General features: G+C 46.7%; 1 non-coding gene across 1 annotated transcript; it reads left to right on the forward strand.

The window, feature by feature from the left end:
- The first annotated feature begins 19,931 nt into the window (after positions 1–19,931).
- TRNAA-UGC lies at positions 19,932–20,004 on the forward strand. Its single transcript has one exon. It is a non-coding gene; the product is annotated as a tRNA-Ala (tRNA).
- The last annotated feature ends 2,692 nt before the right edge of the window (positions 20,005–22,696 follow it).

Below are 22,696 nucleotides of genomic sequence, written 5' to 3' on the forward strand. Positions count from 1 at the left end.
GGCCACGCCGGAGCCGTCCGCCGCCCCTCGCCGGCAAGCCGCCCCACGCCGTCCCACGCCAGGAACCGGCCGGATCCGGTGAGATCCGGCCCGGCCTCCCCGACGTCTTCCTGCAGCTCCGGCCACCTCCTCCCGCAACTCCGGCGAGTCTCTCCGGCGAGATCCGCGCTGCTTCGGAAACCGTGCAACCCTAGATCGGAGTGGTATATTTTCTAAGTCCTGTAATATTTTGTCATTTTCATGCCATGTTCATCACATTGTATCTCTGCATCCGTAGCTCCGTTTCGTGCGTGTAATATGTAAAATTGTTCGTCTCGACGAGCACATCATTTCATTCCATTGCATCACATTCATTTGAGGTCATCTTGATGCCTGAATCATCGTTGCAAGAGTGCTTCATAATGTTTTCTGCTGTCTGTTAACAGAACTAGCTCTTTTGTCATTTTTGCCATGATTGATGTATGCATCCTATGAGGTTGATGTCTACATGTGTTTTGAACTATGCCATGTATTCTTTACATAGGTGCTTACCATGTATTTTTGTGATCAATGGGGTGACTAGAACAAGCATGCAAACTAGGCATCGTGATGTTACTATTTTCAGTCCCTGTTCTGCTGTTATCTTGATGCCATGTAAACTTGATGCTACAGAGAGATACATGCATATTTTGAGATACTTCAGTAAGGGTGTTTTGAATATATGGTTATTGTCTATCCATCCATGCCCCTGTATGCAATTATGGAGTAGTCTAGCATGTCATTTTCGTGCTCTACTTTTGCTTCAAAATATTTCCTGGCAGATTGTTTACATGTTATTCAATTTTGGCAAGGTTGTTGTAGTTGATCCTTGCATGCTATGAACTTTCTCTTGCCATGTTTAGCTTCACAAACATGTCTTCTTACTGTTGGTTGCCTTGCCATGCCATGTTTTTCTCTGTAGTGAGTTGCAGAAGCTCACCAACATGCCTTCATAATTCTGTTCCTGCCATGTTCGAATCTGTATTATAACTTGCCATGTTTACGTGGGTGCCATCTTATTTTCTGATCCTTTTTGGCTTATGGTCAGTAAGGGATTTTTGTTCTATGCAATTAGTATATTCATGCCATGCCTTTGTTTGCCATGATAAGTTCCTGTAACATGTTGTTTGATAGCTCTAAACATTGCATCCTGATGTTACTTTCTGCAAAGTCTGAAATTGTTATTACTTGCAATCTTACCATGTGTGTTTGAGCATGTTCTAGTGATTTCTAGAGATAGCTCAGTGTTCATGTTTTGTAATGCTTTACCTGTACATCATGCCCATGCCTTTTTTTTTCTTGTTGAGGCCCTGTAGCATGTTGTTTTGATGCTTGCAATATGCCTAGTTGCTGTTTTGGACAGCTTGTCCTTTAAACTTGTTTCATGTGTGTGTTGAACCGTTGCTCCGTTTTGAGTGTGCTCTATATGAAACTTGCTTAGAATTGCATGTAGTTTCATATTATCATGTTGCATCCTTGTTTTGAGGTGTTTGCTTGATGTTTGTATGCATTTTGCATCAATGCCATGTTTAGCTTGTTTTGCTCATATCTTCTAGGCCGTAGCTCCGAACTAAATGATCTTTATATGTAACTGGACTAGAATCTCGTGTAGATCATCTTGGTGCATCTTAACTTGCTGTTTAACAACTTGAACATAAGGTTTATTCAGATCTGGACCAATTTCGAAATATGCATACGAGGACTTACCGGAATTGTTATATGTTGTTCCCGGCCTCATTTAAACTTGCCTTGATGTGTTGTTCTTGTTTACATCATCTCTTGCCATGAGTAGCCTCATCTAGTTTTGTCATGCATCAGGCTTGTTGTGCATCTTGCCTTGTTCATGAGTGGTGTGTTTATGATGTTCTGTGCTTCTTTTCGATAGTTCCTGTTTCGTTGCGATCGTGAGGATTCGTTCGTCTACGCTTGGTTCGGCTTCATCCGTTCGTCTTCTTCATGGACTCGTTCTTCTTCCTTGCGGGATTTCAGGCAAGATGACCGCTACCCTGGATCTCACTACTATCATTGCTATGCTAGTTGCTTCGTTCTATCGCTATGCTGCGTTACCTATCACCTGTTTATCAAGCCATCCCAAATTGCCATGAACCTCTAACCTTTGATACCTTTCCTATGCAAACCATTGTTTGGCTATGTTACCGCTTTTGCTCAGCCCCTCTTATAGCATTGCTAGTTGCAGGTGAAGTTGAAGATTTCTCCATGGTGGACAGGATTTTGGTTGGGATATCACAATATCTCTTATATTATTAATGCATCTATATTCTTGGTAAAGGGTGGAAGACTCGGCCTTTTGCCTGGTGTTTTGTTCCACTCTTGCCGCCCTAGTTTCCGTCATACCGGTGTTATGTTCCCGGATTTTGCGTTCCTTACGCGGTCGGGTGATTTATGGGACCCCCTGGACAGTTCGCTTTGAATAAAACTCCTCCAGCAAGGCCCAATCTTGGTTTTACCATTTGCCTCACCTAGCCCTTTTTCCCTTGGGAGTCGCGCTCTCGAGGGTCATCTTTATTATAGACCTCCCGGGCCAGTGCTTGTCTAAGTGTTGGTCCGAACTAGAGCCCTTTGCAGCGCCCCCTCAGGGAAACTTGAGGTCTGGTTTTAGTTGTACGGATTGCTCATCCGGTGTTGCCCTGAGAACGAGATATGTGCAGCTCCTATCGGGATTGTCGGCGCATCGGGTGGTCTTGCTGGTCTTGTTTTACCATTGTCAAATGTCTTGTAAACCGGGATTCCGAGTCTGACCGGGTCTTCCTGGGAGAAAGTATATCCTTCGTTGATCGCGAGAGCTTATCATGGGCTAAGTTGGGACACCCCTGCAGGGTATAATCTTTCGAAAGCCGTGCCTGCGGTTATAGGCAGATAGGAATTTGTTAATGTCTGGTTGTAGATAACTTGACACCAGATACGAATTAAAACGCATCAACCGTGTGTGTAGCCGTGATGGTCTCTTTTCGGCGGAGTCCGGAAAGTGAACACGGTTTCTGGGTTATGTTTGACGTAAGTAGGAGTTCAGGATCACTTCTTGATCATTGCTAGCTTCACGACCGTTCCTTTGCTTCTCTTCTCACTCTTATTTGCGTATGTTAGCCACCATATCATGCTTAGTCGCTGCTGCAACCTCACCACTTTACACCTTCCTTTCCCATTTAAGCTTTGCTAGTCTTGATACCCATGGTAATGGGATTGTTGAGTCCTCGTGGCTCACAGATTACTACAACAACAGTTGCAGGTACAGGTTATGCGATGATCATGACGCGAGAGCGATGCTTGCTTGTGTTGAGTTCTTCTTCTGCTTCTTCGATCAAGGGATAGGTTCCAGGTCGGCAGCCTGGGCTAGCAGGGTGGATGTCTTTTGAGTTTTTGTTTGTGTTTCATCCGTAGTCGGATGTTGATCTTATGTATTGTGATGTTGTATTCGTGTGGCATTGTATGCCTCTTGTATGTATCCCCATCTATTATGTAATGTTGATGTAATGATATCCACCTTGCAAAAGTGTTTCAATATGCGGGTCTATCCTCGGTGGGACCTTCGCGTTCCTTTTGGATAGGGCCGCATATTGGGCGTGACAGTTAGTCAACAAGTCGGAACCCTTTCGTGACTTGACACGATATCATCCATGTATGCTTCCACATTCCGACTGATTTGAGTGAGTAAACACTTTTGAATCATTCTCATGAACTTGGCTCCGGCATTCTTGAGGCCGAATGGCATGGTGATATAGAAGAAGCACCCGAATGGAGTGATGAAAGCTGTTTTGATTTCGTCAGGTGCATACAGACGGATCTGATGATACCCGGAATAAGCATCTAAAAAAGACAATCTCTCGCACCCCGCAGTCGAGTCGACAATTTGGTCGATGCGAGGGAGAGGAAAATGATCTTTTGGGCAGGTCAGATTGATATGTTTGAAATCAATGCACATGCGAAGTGAGTTATCCTTCTTGGGAACCATGACGACATTGGCGAGCCACTCGGAGTGGTATATCTCTCAGATGAACTCTGCTGCAAGGAGTCGAGCCACCTCCTCGCCAATGGCTTTTTTCTTCTGAACGGCGGACCGTCAAAGATGTTCTTTAACATGTTTTGCTTTTGAGTCGACTCTAAGGCGATGCTCAGCCAGCCTCCTGGGAACACCCGGCATGTCAGCTGGCTTCCATGCAAAGATGTCCCAGTTCTCACGGAGGAACTGGATGAGCGCTTCTTCCTATTTAGAGTCGAGTGTTGTGGAAATGTGGGTCGGAGCTGCGTTGGGGTCGGTCGGGTGGATATGAACTGGCTTCGTCTCCCCAGACGACTGGAATGCTGACTCTGTGGCGGGCTTCTTGGCCCGTAACAAATCACTCGGATCTGCATCTTTCTTGTATCCTTCCAGCTCTACCACTGTTATCTGGTCATCCGCAATCTTTGAGCCTTTCTGGAAACACTCTTCTGCCTTCTTCCGGCTGCCAGTGATAGTGATCACGCCTTTGGGGCCAGGCATCTTTAATTTGAGATACACATAACATGGTCGAGCCATGAAGCGGGCATAGGCTGGTCTTCCCAAAATAGCATGGTAGGCGCTTCGGAAATCCACGACTTCAAATGTCAGCTTCTCTTTGCGGAAATGCTTCGAGTCGCCGAACACTACATCCAGAGCTATTTGGCCGAGTGACTCAGCCTTCTTTCCAGGGATGACTCCGTGAAAACTCATATTGCTGGAACTGAGCCTGGACATCGGAATGCCCATTCCCTTGAGCGTCTCTGCATACAGTATATTCAATCCACTGCCGCCATCCATCAATACCTTCGTCAGTCGAGTGCCTTCGACGAATGGGTTGACCACTAGCGCTTGCCTCCCAGGGGTGGCAATGTGAGTAGGGTGATCAGACTGGTCGAAAGTAATGGGAGTTTGCGACCATCTTAGATAGCTTGGTGTCGCCGGGGCGACCATATTGACCTCACGGTTGATCACTTTCAGTCGACTTTTGCTCTCTACATCAGCAAAAATCATCAGAGTGGAGTTAACATGAGGGTACTCTCCATCACTGTCCTCCTTGTCCTCGGCCTTGTCCAACTCCTTCTCTTTGTCCTTCGGCTGTTTTCCTTGAAACTGCTGGATTAAGAGCCGGCACTGGCGAGTGGTATGCTTTGGGTAGATGAAGTTACCCTCTTCGTCTTTCTTCTTGTGGATATGACACGGTAGATCCATCACGTCATTACCTTCCTTATCCTTTACCTTCTTGGTGTTCCAAGATCCTTTGGGCTTTCCTTTGAATTTGCCCTGAGTCACGGCCAGAGCCTCTCCAGGAGCAGCCGGCTCGGCCTTCCGCTTCTGCTTCCGACTGGAGTTTCCTTTCTCCGACTGACTCGGCTTGTACTTGCCACTCCGGAGTCGGTCCTCTTCTTCGCCATTGGCGTACTTGGTGGCTATTTCCATCATCTGACTCAGGGTCATATCTCCAGTTCGACCAAACTTCAGGCTCAACTCTCTGTTCTTGACACCATCCTTGAAGGCGCAGACCGCTTGATGGTCCGACACATTCTCTACAGTATGATGCAAAGTGATCCATCTCTGGATGTAATCTCTCAGTGTTTCACTCGACTTTTGTACGCAAACTTGCAGCTCTGTCAATCCGGCCGGTCGCTTGCAAGTTCCCTCGAACGTCCTGACGAACACTCGGGAAAGATCTTCCCAGGTGTAAATGCTGCTAGGAGCTAACTGATTCAACCACGCCCTGGCCGAACCCTCTAGCATAAGTGGCAAATGCTTCATGGCCACCTCATCATTACCGCCACCAATTTGTACAGCCACTCGGTAGTCTTCAAGACAAGTTTCTGGCTTAGAATCTCCGGTGAACTTACTTACTCCAGTCGCCAACCTGAAGTTGGGGGGTATCACTGCGGCTCTGATGGCTCTGCTAAAGCATTCTAGACCTGAAACATGGACTCAGCTACTTGTGGGCACATCTCTGTCACGGCCACCTTTGTGAGATCTGTTCCGGTCGACCAAACCTTGCACGATGATGGATCTCGCATCAAAGCCTGGTTCTCTGGGGTCAACTGGAGCTCTCTTCCCAACACTGAGCTGGCGCCTGTCATCTTGCTGCCGATGGGCGTTAGACCCACTTCTCGGGGGAGGAGTGGGCACTCGACGCCTATCGTCACGATCAAATCGATCATCATAGTGGTCCCGCCGGCCTTCACGTCCCATGCGCCTCGGAGGCGACCTTGGGCTGTGAGCTGACTAAACAGTATTCGCAGCGACGGATCGACTGTGAATCATGTTGCACGACTGTGACACAACCGAATTCTGATCTCCTGCCGCCCGGAGCAAATCTCTGATCTGCATCAAGCCTCTTCCAGCCTCCGACTGAGAGGGCTAAATTGACTCCGCTATACGGGCTGCAGCTGCCAAATTCTGAATCGGGGTTCGATATACCTGAGTCGGTTGCGGAAAGAGCTGACGTCGGCTGGAGTCGGGTACTCGTGGACGCGCACGCTCGTTGAGTGCTCACTGGAGGTTCTCTAGTCGAGTGCGTTCAGCCAAGTTGGCCAAACGCGCCTCTTCCATGGCACGAGCCTCAGGAGTTTCTCCTGCGATGGGAGTATGAAGGGCATCCATGTTCCGGCGGCGAAGATCTTCTCTTTGCTGAGAAGTGAGCGGCTCGGGCTGATATTCTTCATGGGCCTGAGCGGGGTCGCCTCCATCGTCCATCCCGTCGATGCAGGGGAAACCGGGAGGGCTACGAGGCCCATTGACCATCAGGACCTCCGCCGCTGGATCACTGCTGTCGCACTCGGATGCAGTCTCTACGGAGCCAGTCGACAGATCGAACAAGCCGTAGAGAGATTCGTCGGGCTCAATTGCCGCGACTTGGGTGGTGGCCGATTGGCGGGCCACTGCGTGTCTCACCCATCGCTGAAGCCTCGACCGACCAGAGCGCTTGCGCTGGCGGGAGACAGGGAGGGAAGACAGCACAGGAGTCGACCGGTATGGGGTCGACGGCTGCCGCAGCAGGACGCCGCGGACACACGCCCGAAAGTGCGTCGCCCCGCGGACGGGGAGCGCGTCGATGTCGAGTGGTGCCTCCTGGAGCCAAGCCGAGTTGTCGGTGATGAAAGCGAGCGCATCGAGATGGATCTCGCGGCCCTCGACCAGAGCTCCGCCAGAAACCATGATGAAGGCAATCGGACAAATTGCAACTTCTCCAAAAAGTCGCTAAGACACCTGCCCCACGGTGGGCGCCAACTGTCGTGGTTCTAAGTCTGACAGTAGAATGGGGGTAGGTATGGAGAGGCAAGATCCTAGCTATGGAGTAGTTGTACACACGAGTATTTAGCGAGTTCAGGCCCTTCTCGGAGGAAGTAATAGCCCTACGTCTTGGAGCCGGGAGGCGGTCGACTGGTTTCTGTGTATATGAGTTACAGGGGTGCCAACCCTTTACACTGAGGAGGGGGGTTGGCTTATATAGAGTCCGCCAGACCCCTCCGGCCCTTAGTTATGCAGGGTTTAAAGTACATTAAGATAGGGGGTTACTGGTAACGCCCTCGTAAAGTGCCATGAAGAATATTAAAGCTACTTAATGACAGACCATTGCACGCTGAGTGGCTTTAGGTCTCCTGGCCGTCGAGTGGTTGGCTTCATGGTCGAGTGGCTATCTTCATCGTCGAGTGAAGTCCCTCTTGGTCGAGTGAAGTCCCTCTTGGTCGACTGGAAGGTAGCTTCTTCTAAGGATGTCCTTGGGTAGGGTATCCCAGATAGGTCCATGACCCTACCCTAGGTACATAACCTCATCACCTACACCGACTGGAGAGGAAATTAATGATGATGATCAAGGTACTTCGGGTCAAGTTGCTACTGAACTTCGTAGGTCCACAAGGACACGTTCCACACTAGAGTGGTATGGCAACCCTGTCCTGGAAATCATGTTGTTAGACAACGGTGAACCTTCGAACTATGAAGAAGCGATGGAGGGCCCAGATTCCAACAAATGGCTTGAAGCCATGCAATCCGAGATAGAATCCATGTATGAAAACAAAGTATGGACTTTGACAGACTTGCCCGATGATCGGCGAGCGATAGAAAACAAATGGATCTTTAAGAAGAAGACGTACGCGGATGGTAATGTCACCATCCATAAAGCTCGACTTGTCGCTAAGGGTTATCGGCAAGTTCAAGGGGTTGACTACGATGAGACTTTCTCTCCCGTAGCGAAGCTGAAGTCCGTACGAATCATGTTAGCAATTGCCGCATACTATGATTATGAGATATGGCAGATGGACGTCAAAACGGCATTCCTTAACGGCTATCTTAAGGAAGAGCTGTATATGATGCAGCCGGAAGGTTTTGTCGATCCTAAGAATGGTAACAAAGTATGCAAACTCCAGCGATCCATTTATGAGCTGGTGCAAGCATCTCGGAGTTGGAACATTCGCTTTGATGAGATGATCAAAGCGTTTGGGTTTATGCAGACTTATGAAGAAGCCTACGTTTACAAGAAAGTGAGTGGGAGCTCTGTAGCATTTCTCATATTATATGTGGATGACATACTTTTGATGGGAAATGATATAGCATTCTTGGACAGCATTAAGGCCTACTTGAATAAGTGTTTTTCAATGAAGGACCTTGGAGAAGCTGCTTACATATTAGGCATCAAGATCTATAGGGATAGATCGAGATGCCTCATAGGTCTTTCACAAAGCACATACCTTGATAAGATTTTGAAGAAGTTCAAAATGGATCAGTACAAGAAAGGGTTCGTGCCTGTATTGCAAGGTGTGAGATTGAGCTCGGCTCAATGCCCGACCACGGCAAAAGATAAAGAAGAGATGAGTGTCATCCCCTATGCCTCAGCCATAGGATCTATTATGTATGCCATGCTGTGTACCAGACCAGATGTAAACCTTGCCGTAAGTTTGGTAGATAGGTACCAAAGTAATCCCGGCAAGGAACACTAGACAGCGGTCAAGAATATCCTAAAGTACCTGAAAAGGACAAAGGACATGTTTCTCGTTTATGGAGGTGACGAAGAGCTCCTCGTAAAGGGTTACGTCGACGCTAGCGTCGACACAGATCTGGATGACTCTAAGTCACAAACCGGATACGTGTATATGTTGAATCGTGGAGCAGTAAGCTGGTGCAGTTGCAAGCAGAGCATCGTGGCGGGATCTACATGTGAATTGGAGTACATGGCAGCCTCGGAGGCAGCGCATGAAGCAATATGGATGAAGGAGTTCATCACCGACCTAGGAGTCATACCCAATGCGTCGGGGCCGATCACTCTCTTTTGTGACAACACTAGAGCTATTGCCCTTGCCAAGGAGCCCAGGTTTCACAAGAAGACCAGGCACATCAAGCGTCATTTCAACTCCATCCGTGAAAATGTTCAAGATGGAGACATATATATTTGCAAAGTACATACGGATCTGAATGTCGCAGATCCGTTGACTAAACCTCTTCCGCGAGCAAAACATGATCAACACCAGAACTCTATGGGTGTTCGATTCATCACAATGTAACTAGATTATTGACTCTAGTGCAAGTGGGAGACTGTTGGAAATATGCCCTAGAGGCAATAATAAAAGTATTATTATTATATTTCTTTGTTCATGATAGTTGTCTTTTATTCATGCTATAATTGTATTATCCGGAAATCATAATACACGGGTGAATACTTAGACCACAACATGCCCCTAGTGAGCCTCTAGTTGACTAGCTCGTTGATCAACATATAGTCATGGTTTCCTGACTATGGACATTGGATGTCGTTGATAACGGGATCACATCATTAGGAGAATGATGTGATGGACAAGACCCAATCCTAAGCATAGCACAAGATCGTGTAGTTCGTTTTGCTAGAGCTTTTCCAATGTCAAGTATCTCTTCATTGGACCATGAGATCGTGTAACTCCCGGATACCGTAGGAGTGCTTTGGGTGTACCAAACATCACAACGTAACTGGGTGACTATAAAGGTGCACTACAGGTATCTCCGAAAGTGTCTGTTGGGTTGACACAGATCGAGACTGGGATTTGTCACTCCGTATTACGAAGAGGTATCATTGGGCCCACTCGGTAGTGCATCATCATAATGAGCTCAAAGTGACCAAGTGTCTGGTCACGGGATCATGCATTACGGTATGAGTAAAGTGACTTGTCGGCAACGAGATTGAACGAGGTATTGGGATACCGACGATCGAATCTCGGGAAAGTAACATACCGTTTGACAAAGGGAATTGTATACGGGGTTGCTTGAATCCTCGACATCGTGGTTCATCCGATGAGATCATCGAGGAGTATGTGGGAGCCAACATGGGTATCCAGATCCCTTTGTTGGTTATTGACCGAAGAGCCGTCTCGGTCATGTCTGCATGTCTCCCGAACCCGTAGGGTCTACACACTTAAGGTTCGGTGACGCTAGGTTGTATGAATATGAGTATGCAGCAAACCGAATGTTGTTCGGAGTCCCGGATGAGATCCCGGACATCACGAGGAGTTTCGGAATGGTTCGGAGGTAAAGAATTATATATAGGAAGTGCTGTTTCGGCCATCGGGAAAGTTTCGGGGTCACCCGGTATTGTACCGGGACCACCGGAAGGGTCCCAGGGGTCCACCGGGTGGGGCCACCTATCCCGGAGGGCCCCTTGGGCTGAAGTGGGAGGGGAACAAGCCCCTAGTGGGCTGGTGCGCCCTCCCTTGGGCCCCCCTGCACCTAGGGTTGGAAACCCTAGGGTGGGGGGCGCACCACTTGCCTTGGGGGGCACTCCACCCCCCTGTCCGCCGCCCCCTTGGGAGATTCCCATCTCGAGGGCCGGCGCCCCACCTGGGGGCCTATATAAAGGAGGGGGGGAGGGAGGGCAGCTGCTCCCCTGAGTCTTGGCGCCTCCCTCCCCCTGCTACACCTCTTCCTCCTCCCGCAGTTGCTTGGCAAAACCCTGCCGGAGTCCTGCTGCATCCACCACCACGCCGTCGTGCTGCTGGATCTTCATCAACCTCTCCTTCCCCCTTGCTGGATCAAGACGGAGGAGACGTCACGCTGACCGTACATGTGTTGAACGCGGAGGTGCCGTCCGTTCGGCGCTAGGATCTCCGGTGATAGGATCACGACGAGAACGACTACCTCAACCCCGTTCTCTTGAACGCTTCCGCACGCGATCTACAAGTGGTATGTAGATGCATCTCTCTCTCTCTCGTTGCTAGATGAACTCATAGATTGATCTTGGTGAACGTAGGAATTTTTTTATTTTATGCAACGTTCCCCAACAGTGGCATCATGAGCTAGGTCTATGCGTAGTTCTCTATTGCACGAGTAGAACACAAATCTGTTGTGGGTGTAGATCTTGTCAACTTGCTTGCCGCTACTAGTCTTTTCTTGCTTCAGCGGTATTGTGGGATGAAGCGGCCCGGACCGACCTTACACGTACTCTTACGTGAGACAGGTTCCACCGACTGACATGCACTAGTTGCATAAGGTGGCTAGCGGGTGTCTGTCTCTCCTACTTTAGTTGGAGCGGATTTGATGAAAATGGTCCTTATGAAGGGTAAATAGAAGTTGACAAAATCACGTTGTGGTTATTCGTAGGTACGAAAACGTCCTTGCTAGAACCCAATTGCAGCCACGTAAAAGATGCAACAACAATTAGAGGACGTCTAACTTGTTTTTGCAGCAATTGTCATGTGATGTGATATGGCCAGAAGTTGTGATGAATGATGAATGATATATTGTGATGTATGAGATCATGTTCTTGTAATAGGAATCACGACTTGCATGTCGATGAGTATGACAACCGGCAGGAGCCATAGGAGTTGTCTTAATTATTGTATGACCTGCGTGTCAATAATTTAACACCATGTAATTACTTTACTTTATTGCTAAACCATTAGCTATAGTAGTAGAAGTAATAGTTGGCGAGCAACTTCATGGAGGCACGATGATGGAGATCATGATGATGGAGATCATGGTGTCATGCCGGTGACGAAGATGATCATGGAGCCCCGAAGATGGAGATCGAAGGAGCTATATGATATTGGCCATATCATGTCACTACTTTATTTAATTGCATGTGATGTTTATTATGTTTTATGCATCTTGTTTACTTAGAACGGCGGTAGTAAATAAGATGATCCCTTATAATAATTTCAAGAAAGTGTTCCCCCTAACTGTGCACCGTTGCTAAAGTTCGTCGTTTCGAAGCACCACGTGATGATCGGGTGTGATAAATCCTTACGTTCACATACAACGGGTGTAAGACAGTTTTACACATGCAAAACACTTAGGGTTAACTTGACGAGCCTAGCATGTATAGACATGGCCTCGGAACACAAGAGACCGAAAGGTCGAATATGAGTCGTATGGAAGATACGATCAACATGGAGATGTTCACCGATGATGACTAGTCCGTCTCACGTGATGATCGGACATGGCCTAGTCGACTCAGATCGTGTAACACTTAGATGACTCGAGGGATGTCAATCTGAGTGGGAGTTCATTAAATAATTTGATTAGATGAACTTAATTATCATGAACTTAGTCTAAAATCTTTGCAAAATGTGTCTTGTAGATCAAATGGCCAACGCTCATGTCAACATGAATTTCAACGCGTTCCTAGAGAAAACCAAGCTGAAAGATGATGGCAGCAACTATTCGGACTGGGTCCGGAACCTGAGGATCATCCTCATAGCAGCAAAGAAAGCATATGTCCTAGAAGGACCGCTAGGTGAAGCACCCATCCCAGAGAACCAAGACATTATAAACGCTTGGCAGTCACGTGCTGATGATTACTCCCTCGTTCAGTGCGGCATGCTTTACAGCTTAGAACTGGGGCTCCAAAAGCGTTTTGAGCAACACGGAGCATATGAGATGTTCGAGGAGCTGAAAATGGTTTTTCAAGCTCATGCCCAGGTCGAGAGATATGAAGTCTCTGACAAGTTCTATAGTTGTAAGATGGAGGAAAACAGTTCTGTCAGTGAGCACATACTCAAAATGTCTGGGTTGCACAACCGCCTGTCCCAGCTGGAGATCAACCTCCCCGACGAGGCGGTCATTGACAGAATCCTTCAGTCGCTTCCACCGAGCTACAAGAGCTTTGTGATGAACTACAATATGCAGGGAATGGTGAAGACCATTCCTGAAGTATTTTTAATGCTGAAGTCAGCAGAGGTTGAAATCAAGAAAGAACATCAAGTGTTGATGGTCAATAAGACCACCAAGTTCAAGAAGGGCAAGGGTAAGAAGAACTTCAAGAAGGACGGCAAAGATGTTGCCGCGCCCGGTAAGCCAGTTGCCGGGAAGAAGTCAAAGAATGGACCCAAGCCTGAGACTGAGTGCTTTTATTGCAAAGGGAAGGGTCACTGGAAGCGGAACTGCCCCAAATACTTAGCGGATAAGAAGGCCGGCAACACTAAAGGTATATGTGATATACATGTAATTAATGTGTACCTTACCAGTACTCATAGTAACTCCTGGGTATTTGATACCGGTGCCGTTGCTCACATTTGTAACTCACAGCAGGAGCTGCGGAATAAGCGGAGACTGGCGAAGGACGAGGTGACGATGCGCGTTGGGAATGGTTCCAAGGTCGATGTGATCGCCGTCGGCACGCTACCTCTACATTTACCCACGGGATTAGTTATGAACCCCAATAATTGTTATTTAGTGCCAAGTTTGAGCATGAACATTGTATCTGGATCTCGTTTAATACGAGATGGCTACTCATTTAAATCCGAGAATAATGGTTGTTCTATTTATATGAGAGATATGTTTTATGGTCATGCCCCGATGGTCAATGGTTTATTCTTAATGAATCTCGAACGTAATGTTACACATATTCATAGTGTGAATACCAAAAGATGTAAAGTTGATAACGATAGTCCCACATACCTGTGGCACTGCCGCCTTGGTCACATTGGTGTCAAGCGCATGAAGAAGCTCCATGCTGATGGACTTTTAGAGTCTCTCGATTATGAATCATTTGACACATGCGAACCATGCCTCATGGGCAAAATGACCAAGACTCCGTTCTCTGAAACAATGGAGCGAGCAACCAACTTATTGGAAATCATACATACTGATGTGTGAGGTCCAATGAGCGTTGAGGCTCGCGGAGGATATCGTTATGTTCTCACTCTCACTGATGACTTAAGTCGATATGGGTATGTCTACTTGATGAAACACAAGTCTGAGACCTTTAAAAAGTTCAAGGAATTTCAGAATGAAGTAGAGAATCAACGTGACCGAAAGATAAAATTCTTACGATCGGATCGTGGAGGAGAATATTTAAGACACGAATTTGGTACGCACTTAAGGAAATGTGGAATCATTTCACAACTCACGCCGCCTGGAACACCTTAGCGTAACGGTGTGTCCGAACGTCGTAATCGCACTCTATTGGATATGGTGCGATCTATGATGTCTCTTACCGATTTACCGCTATCATTTTGGGGATACGCTCTAGATACAGCTACATTCACTTTAAATAGGGCACCGTCTAAATCCGTTGAGACGACACCATATGAATTATGGTTTGGGAAGAAACCTAAGCTGTCGTTTCTAAAAGTTTGGGGATGCGATGCTTATGTCAAGAAACTTCAACCTGAAAAGCTCGAACCCAAGTCGGAAAAATGCGTCTTCATAGGATACCCTAAGGAAACCATTGGGTATACCTTCTACCTTAGATCCGAAGGCAACATATTTGTTGCCAAGAACGGATCCTTTCTGGAAAAAGAGTTTTCTCGAAAGGAGTAAGTGGGAGGAAATTAGAACTCGATGAAGTACTACCTCTTGAACCGGAAAGTAGTGCAGCTCAGCAAAATGTTCCTGTGGTGCCTACACCGACTGGAGAGGAAATTAATGATGATGATCCATCCGAACGATGCTTGGTTTTGAAAATCCACTTGCAGCCCACAATATTGACACCAGGTGGCCGAGGCACCAACACCCAGGTATTAGTGTGACGGAGAGCAGAAAACTCCTCAGACATGGCGACACGCCAGGCAGGTTCACCCAAGGCATCACGGTGGGAAACCGATGCGGCGAAGAAGGCACGGCGATGAGAATCATACCGAACCGTGCCATCAGTGTAAGACTTCTCCTTGCGCGTATGATCACATTGCCGTGTAACCATAGCGTGTCCCGGAACTGCATCGTTGGTAGAAGGAGATGGCAGCGATGAGGGCTCGGCCAGAGGTGTCGCGGCTGAGGGGGACCCAGCGACAGGCGACACATGCCGAGGGATGACCGTGGGCTGGGCCGGCCCAGGCAAAGGTGGCGACCCGGGTGATGCACCGGGCGAGGGTGGCGACCCCGGCTCGATAGGCGAGGGTGGCGGCCCGGGTGATGCAGCGGGCGAGGGTGGCGACCCCGGCTTGACAGGCGAGGGCGGTGGCCCGGGTGACGCACCGAGCGAGGGTGGCGACCCAGTCACGACCGCGGGCTCGCCAGTTGGTGGAGTCGCTGCGCCAACATCGGGCGGCGGGACATGCACGTCCGGAGCATGCACATCAAGCACGTCAGGAGCCGGCGAAGCAACAACCGGTACATGAGGAGAACAGAAAGCAACATCGCCTGCAGAGGACAATTAGGTGACAGATAGGACAAGTCATATTTACGCACATGCACATCCGGAACCGGTTCATCGGACGGAAAAGTGAGGACATGTTCAAGGGAAGCAGGATCAACCAAGACGCCGGTGTTGGAGTAAGGAAACACAGTCTCATCGAAAACAACGTCACAAGAGATGTATATCCGACCCGTGGTACGGTCAAGATACTTATAGCACTTATGCAGAGGACTATAGCCAAGGAAAACACACATCTTGGAACAGAACTCAAGCTTGTGAGCATTGTACTTGCGAAGGCTAGGCCAGCAAGCACACCCGAAAATCCGAAGGGAGGAGTAGTTGGGCTGAACATGGAACAGAAAAAACAAAGGGGTGTCCTTGTTGAGAACCGGACTGGGCATACGGTTGATGAGGTAACATGCCGTAAGAAAAGCCTCATCCCAAAACCGAAGTGGGAGAGAAGAGTGCGCAAGCAAGGCTAGACCAGTCCCAACCAAATGACGGTGTTTGCGCTCGGCAATACAGTTCTGCTAAGAGGTATGTGGACAGGACACACGGTGAGAGATGCCCGTGTGCTGAAAATATCGATGGAGTTTGTGGTATTCACCACCCCAGTCGGACTGAACGGCCTTGATTTTACAATCCCAAAGGCGTTCGACATGAGCCTGAAAGTTGTAGAAAACTTGCTCAACATCAGACTTGTGTTTGAGCAAATAAATCCAGGTAAAACGCGTGTAGTCATCAATAAAGCTAACATAATACTTGTACCGTCCCGATGAAGCAATAGCGGGACCCCAAACATCTGAATGTACTAATTGGAGAGGTACAGTAGTGATATGAGACGAAGTAGAATAAGGTAGTTGATGACTCTTAGCACGCTGACATGCATCACAAACTAAGGATGAATTATTTGAATTAGAACACGGAAGTTCATGACTCCGAACAATGGAAGTGACCACATTATTTGTAGGATGACCAAGACGCTGATGCCATTGCGACAACGAAACTCTAACACCGGAGGAGGCACGGCGAGACGATGAAGATGACGCACGAGCGAAGGGGATCAGATAGACACCCCCCCGGTAACTTCTATCGTGAAGGATGACGCGCCTGGTTGCTTTGTCCTTAACAAAGAAAAAACAGCGGTGAAATTCAACGAACACGTCATTATCACAAAGAAGACAATAAACGGAGAGAAGATGCTGGCTGATGTGTGGAACATGAAGAATCTTACGTAGTTTAAGAGATGAACAGGGTAAACGCGAATGACCAATGTGTGAAATAGACAAACCTGCACCATTGACCACCTGAACCTGATCCTTGCCGTCATAGCGCTCGTGAACCTGAAGGTGCTCAAGATCATTAGTCAAGTCATCCGTAGCCCTTGTATCCAACACCCAAGGAAAATCGACGGTGTTGGTGGAGGCCGAGTTTGTGGAGCAGGAGTTGTGATCCTGATCATAACGCTTGCGGCAGTCATCGCTTCATAGCCCCAGTTCTTGCAAATTTGGCACCGGGGACGCCAGCGAGTGCGACGACCATCTCCTCTGCCATTGTTGCCGGCGTTGCCCCCTCCACCTTGCCGGCCATTGCCGGCATAACCAGCGTTGCGGTCACGGCCGCCGGTGTTGCCGCCATTACCTCCCTGGCGGCCCTGCCCTGGCTGGTCGTGTCCATCAGCCGGGCGCCTCCCCCCCTCCTTGGGACGGATACCAAGTTAAACACAGGGTTTAGGGTTTTTGCGTGGGTGGTTGACATCCAGCCTGACGTCTCAATATATATGATCACAATACAGTTACATACGTATACAAATACATGTACAAGTACAATATACTAGACCCTATATTTTACACATTGCACATAGTATACACATCAATATGAACGTACATACCACATCATTTGTTTGTTGAGAATGGATTTTCAACTACCGGGTGTCCCTACACCCTCTATGAACAGTAAATTCAAAAAAAAACTGAAACTTTGCGACATGAAATATGCTCAGACTTTGTAGATGCTTGCAAGTTTCCATGCAGAATACACATTTGAGGAGCTCTACACAAGAAAAAGATTCCAGTGTTCAAAGTTTTGAGCACTTTTAGCATTGACATCTCTTCCTCATGTGTACACCTTTCTCTATATGATATTTACGTTACGAAAACTTGCAAGCACCTAAAAAGTTTGAGCATATTTGATATCACAAAGTTTCAGATTTTTTTGATTTCCTGTTCTTTTTTAATTTTTTTACTGTTCATAGAGGATGTAGGGACACTCGGGAGCTATCACATCTTTCTCTTGTTTCTTTCATCTTCCCAAGAATAGCACTTCACAGCTCACACGATGGATACGTAGCACTTGCACCAACAGTCACCAGCTAACTATTTTTGACGTAAAATTAAAGATATTCAATGAATGCATTTTTGCCACAATTCACATCTTCATGGAGAAACACGCCTTGAATTTCACATGAAACGATTTAGACAGATGGGGCAATTTCCAGTTTGTCAGCACGAGTCCCTTCCATTTTACGTCTCTTTAATTTTTTTCTTGAGGTTGTGTCTCGTTAATTCTTGGCCTTGTTATTAATTTTTTTGTAAAAGGTTGGTGCTTGCATGTTTATGAAGATTTGTTTCAACAAAAGGAAGATGAAAGGATATTTCTTTAAGAATAAGATGAAAAGAATTCAGGCTCCATTGCTATTGAACAAACACCGATGGACTAGGCAAGAATTACAGTTTTGGTTCATGCTTCGAAACAAGCAAGGATAATTCAGTTCTTTTTAAAAGAGAGAACATAAGGCCACTCCATTCTGCCAAGGAAAGTAGTACAAATTCTAAATAGAAAAATCGCCCGTCCCAGTCCATGCTTACTGTTTGTGGCAGCGGTGGTAGCTATTGTGCTCAGTGACTGCGTGGGCGAGGAGAAGCAGGACCAGAGATGGATCGGCTCTTTCGCACAACTCATATAGGAAAACACATGGCTTGTTTGTTTCACTCCAACATCTCATAGTCCACTACTAAGCCCATGAATACATGCTTCCGTTTAAAGCTATAGCATGCTGACTTGCTATTATTTGTTACTCCCTCCGTTTCTTTTTAGTCTGCATATAAGATTTGGTTAAAGTCAAACTTTGTAAAGTTTGACCAATTTTATAAAAAAAATATTAACATCTACAATACTAAAGTTATATGGTATGAAAATTCATTTCATGAGGTATCTAACAGTATTGATTTCATGTTGTGGATCTTCATATTTTTTTCTGTAAACTTAGTCAAAGTTAGTAAAGTTTGACTTTAACCAAATCTTATATACAGACTAAAAAGAAACGGTGGGAGTACGTGAGGAAGGAATACACTTTGTGATGGACTATATATAAGATGACCATGTATCTAGTCATGATTATATTACTGCACCATGCACGCAATTCGTTCGTGCTAGCGATGCATTGTTTCTCTTACTCTTCACATGAAGAATGCATGCACAACATGTGTGCCTTACTGGAAATTTAATGGGCTGCTGCTGCATTTGGGCCTCGTGTCGTGCACCGCTCCAACAGCCAATAATGAACCTTCTTAGATTTGTTGTACTTCGTAACGACGCCATGGATTGCATCTCTACATGAAAACACTTCGTTTTTCAAAAACGAGAAAATACTTCTTTCCAGAAGCTATGTTATACAGTTATTAAAAGAATTCAACCTTTTGAAGCAACAACCAGCTTCCCCAGAAAAATAAAGCAACGACAGGTTTTCTAATTGATCCACTACATCCTCAAAGTTTGTGGGGCCTATTCGTTTGTAAGGAAATGCTCTTGGCATGCTCAGCCACCGATACTCTCTGCTCCACCGAGTGGAGCAATGAGCACCCTTTGCTTGGTGGGTTTCATACTTTCATTAGGCAAAATTTTGTCACTGTTGATCACAACCGATAGATAAACTTCAACCCCTCCTTACTTTCCTATAAATGTACATTGAATATTTGTTATTTCTGTCTCTTCCATGAGAATGGGATAGAACTGACAACAGGCTTCGGTTTGCTTGCTTTTGACAGCATGGACGACTATACCACAAGAATAGACAAGCCAATAATTTTTAGTACGAAACACTCTACACGGTTTGCTTGTTCTAAACAAGTACGCATCATCGTACTGCACAGTGCTTCTTGTGTTTTCCTGGCAATTATTTTTTATAACTATTGCCAGAATAAAATTCACTAGATAATATTTACACACCCACACACACTCTTGGAGCGTGTATTCCTATGCCAGTACTACCCTGCTGCCTGTTTCTCTGATAACCATTTCATTGGGATTAAGGAAGTGCTTAGCAATAATCAAAAGTTTTAAGCGCCTCATGGCATCAACGGGGATGTAGCTCAAATGGTAGAGCGCCCGCTTTGCATGCGGGAGGCACGGGGTTCGATCCCCCGCATCTCCAATACTTTTGTGATTTTTTTTACCGTTTCGTATGTCTGTGCGGCTTTTTTTTTTGAGTGTCTGTGCGGCTTTTTTTAATCAGTTGAGCCTTTAGAAAAATTTGGGCCGTGTTGGGCCTTAATTAATAGACCTACAATTCGCCTCTCTGTTGGTTTTTTTTAGCCAAGTATCGAAAAATAATTCGCCTGTTGATCCGACACAGTTAACCAAAGGGTCACTTTTATGATTTTTTTTTTACCCCTTGCAAGTAGAAGAGATGAAGGTGATGACTAATTCTTTTTATAACAATCTTTACACATCCGAGGGAACTGAAAATATGCACGAGGTCCTTGAATCTGTCCCTTGCAAAATGACACAACAGATGAATGAAAGGCTAAATGCTCCATACGCAACAGAAGAAGTAAAAGTTGTGCTTTTTCAGATGGCTCCGCGAAAGGCCCGTGGTTCGGATGGCCTAGTTTTTTCAGAAACATTGGGACGTTTGCGGAGAAGCTGTTACAAAGGTAGTTCCAAAAATTGTTGAGGGAAAGGAAAGTGCACACGAGATAAACATGACTATCTTAGCTCTAATACTAAAGGTAAACAATCTAATACTGCTTACTCAATTTCGCCCTATAAGCATATGTAATGTCCTTTATAGAATGACATCGAAGGTAATTGCAAACTGTCTGAAGGTTATATTACCATGAATTATTTAGGAGGAGCAATTGGTGTTTGTTCCTAATCATCTCATTACAGATAACATCATTGTTGCTTATGAATTTTTGCATTTCATGAAGAGAAACAAGGCCTAGAAGCATAGGCACTGTGCATTGAAACTAGACATGATGAAAGCCTATGACAGGATGGAGTGGAGTTACTTGAGAGCGATAATGTTGAAGCTGGGGTTCACACAGAGATGGGTGGACATATATAATGGGCATGGTTACCTCAGTTTCTTTTTTAGTCTTATTTGATGGGCAGAAGCTGGAAGATTTTCAACCTACAAGGGGTATTCGTCAGGGGGGGTCCAATTTCACCATACCACTTTTTGCTGGTAGCAGAAGGACTTGCGTGCCTTTTAAAATCCAGAGTTCACTCATCTAACTTAAGTGGACTTCAAGTTGCTACATCGGCCCCATCGGTGAATCATTTGTTGTTTGCAGATGATAGTATGTTGTTTTTCAAAGCAATTAATGAGGGAGCTGAAGAGGTTTCTCTCCTATTGGAAACATATACTCAAGCTTCTCGCCTGAGAGTAAATAGGGATAAACCTTCTATATTTTTCAGCAAGGGCTGCCCGGAGGAGGGTAGAGGTACCATCAAGAATATTTTGCAGGTCCCAAATGAACAGTTGAATGAGAAATACTTGAGTATGCCATCTGATGTGGGTGTAAAATGGGTCATTTAAATATCTCAAGGACGAGTTATGGAGCAAAATACAAGGGTGAATGGAGAAAATGTTGTCAGCTGCTGGGAAGGATTGCCTAATAAAGCCAGTGGACCAAGCAATACCAGTCTTTTCCATGTCCTATTTTAATCTTCTTAGAGGGCTATGAGAGAAACTGGCGTCAATGATCAAAGCTTTCTGGTGGGGCAGCAAACAAGGACAACCAAAACCTTATTGCTCATGGGACACCATGAGCATCCCAAATACATGGGAGGAGTAGGCTTTTGACACTTTGAAGAGCTAGGCAGGCCTGGCGGATACTTGAGAACTCAGAGTCGTTGAGCGCTAGAATTTTAAAAGCAGTGTATAATCCTAACACATACTTCCTATACATTGAACTGGGCAATCATTCGTCGCAAATGTGGAGATCGATCATTGATAGACGTGACACTTTGAAGGTGGGACTCGTGACATGGTAGGATTCGGTTTGCTTGTTTTTGACAGCATGGATGACTATACCACAAGAATAGAAAAACCAATAATTTTTAGTACAAAACACTCCACAGTTTGCTTGTTCTGAACAAGTACGCATCATCGTACTGCACAGTGCTTTTTGTGTTTTTCTAGCATTTGTTTTGTAGTTTTTTTTGAATTGTCATCGGGGGAGGGATAGGATCCCTCCACCTGAATTTTTATTGCCAAATCACCCGAGGAAAGAGGGGTGGGGGGCTCACATACAAGGATCGTTACACCGAGAGGGGGTGGGGGTACAAGTATTCCAGCTAACTCATAACGTGAGAGCACACACCCAAGCATCCACATGCGAGCAATAACTGGGACGGAACCGCCCACGCCATAGAACAACGTCTTGGCGACAGCAGCTCAGGATGCGGTCAAGGGACGACTCCCGCCCCAGGAACACCACGTCGTTCCGATGCTTTCAAAGCCGCCAACAACAGAGGAGGACAAAGGCGCCCGAAGAAGCCTCCCCGACCGCACCCGCACATCGAAATCTTGCAACGAGCCCACCAACATGCCAGTAGCGGTCCCCGCCACACCCACGACGTGCTGGAATGCACACGCAAACGGACACCGAAACACCAGGTGGTCCGTCGTTTCCAACTCGCAGAGCAGATTGGGCACACAACCCATGCCCGTTTAATAATGGTTTTCCAGAGAAGCACATCCCGCGTGTTGATCCGGCGGTGGACGAGCAGCCACCCTAAGAACTTCACCCGCGGCGGCGCACGAGACCCCCAAACGAAGGCGGCGTGAGGCGAGACCCTCCCACCCAGACGCAACAAGGCGTAGGCTCGGCAGCGTG

Source organism: Triticum dicoccoides, chromosome 3B, assembly GCF_002162155.2.
Source record: "Triticum dicoccoides isolate Atlit2015 ecotype Zavitan chromosome 3B, WEW_v2.0, whole genome shotgun sequence".
In the NCBI taxonomy this organism is placed as follows: Eukaryota; Viridiplantae; Streptophyta; class Magnoliopsida; order Poales; family Poaceae; genus Triticum; species Triticum dicoccoides.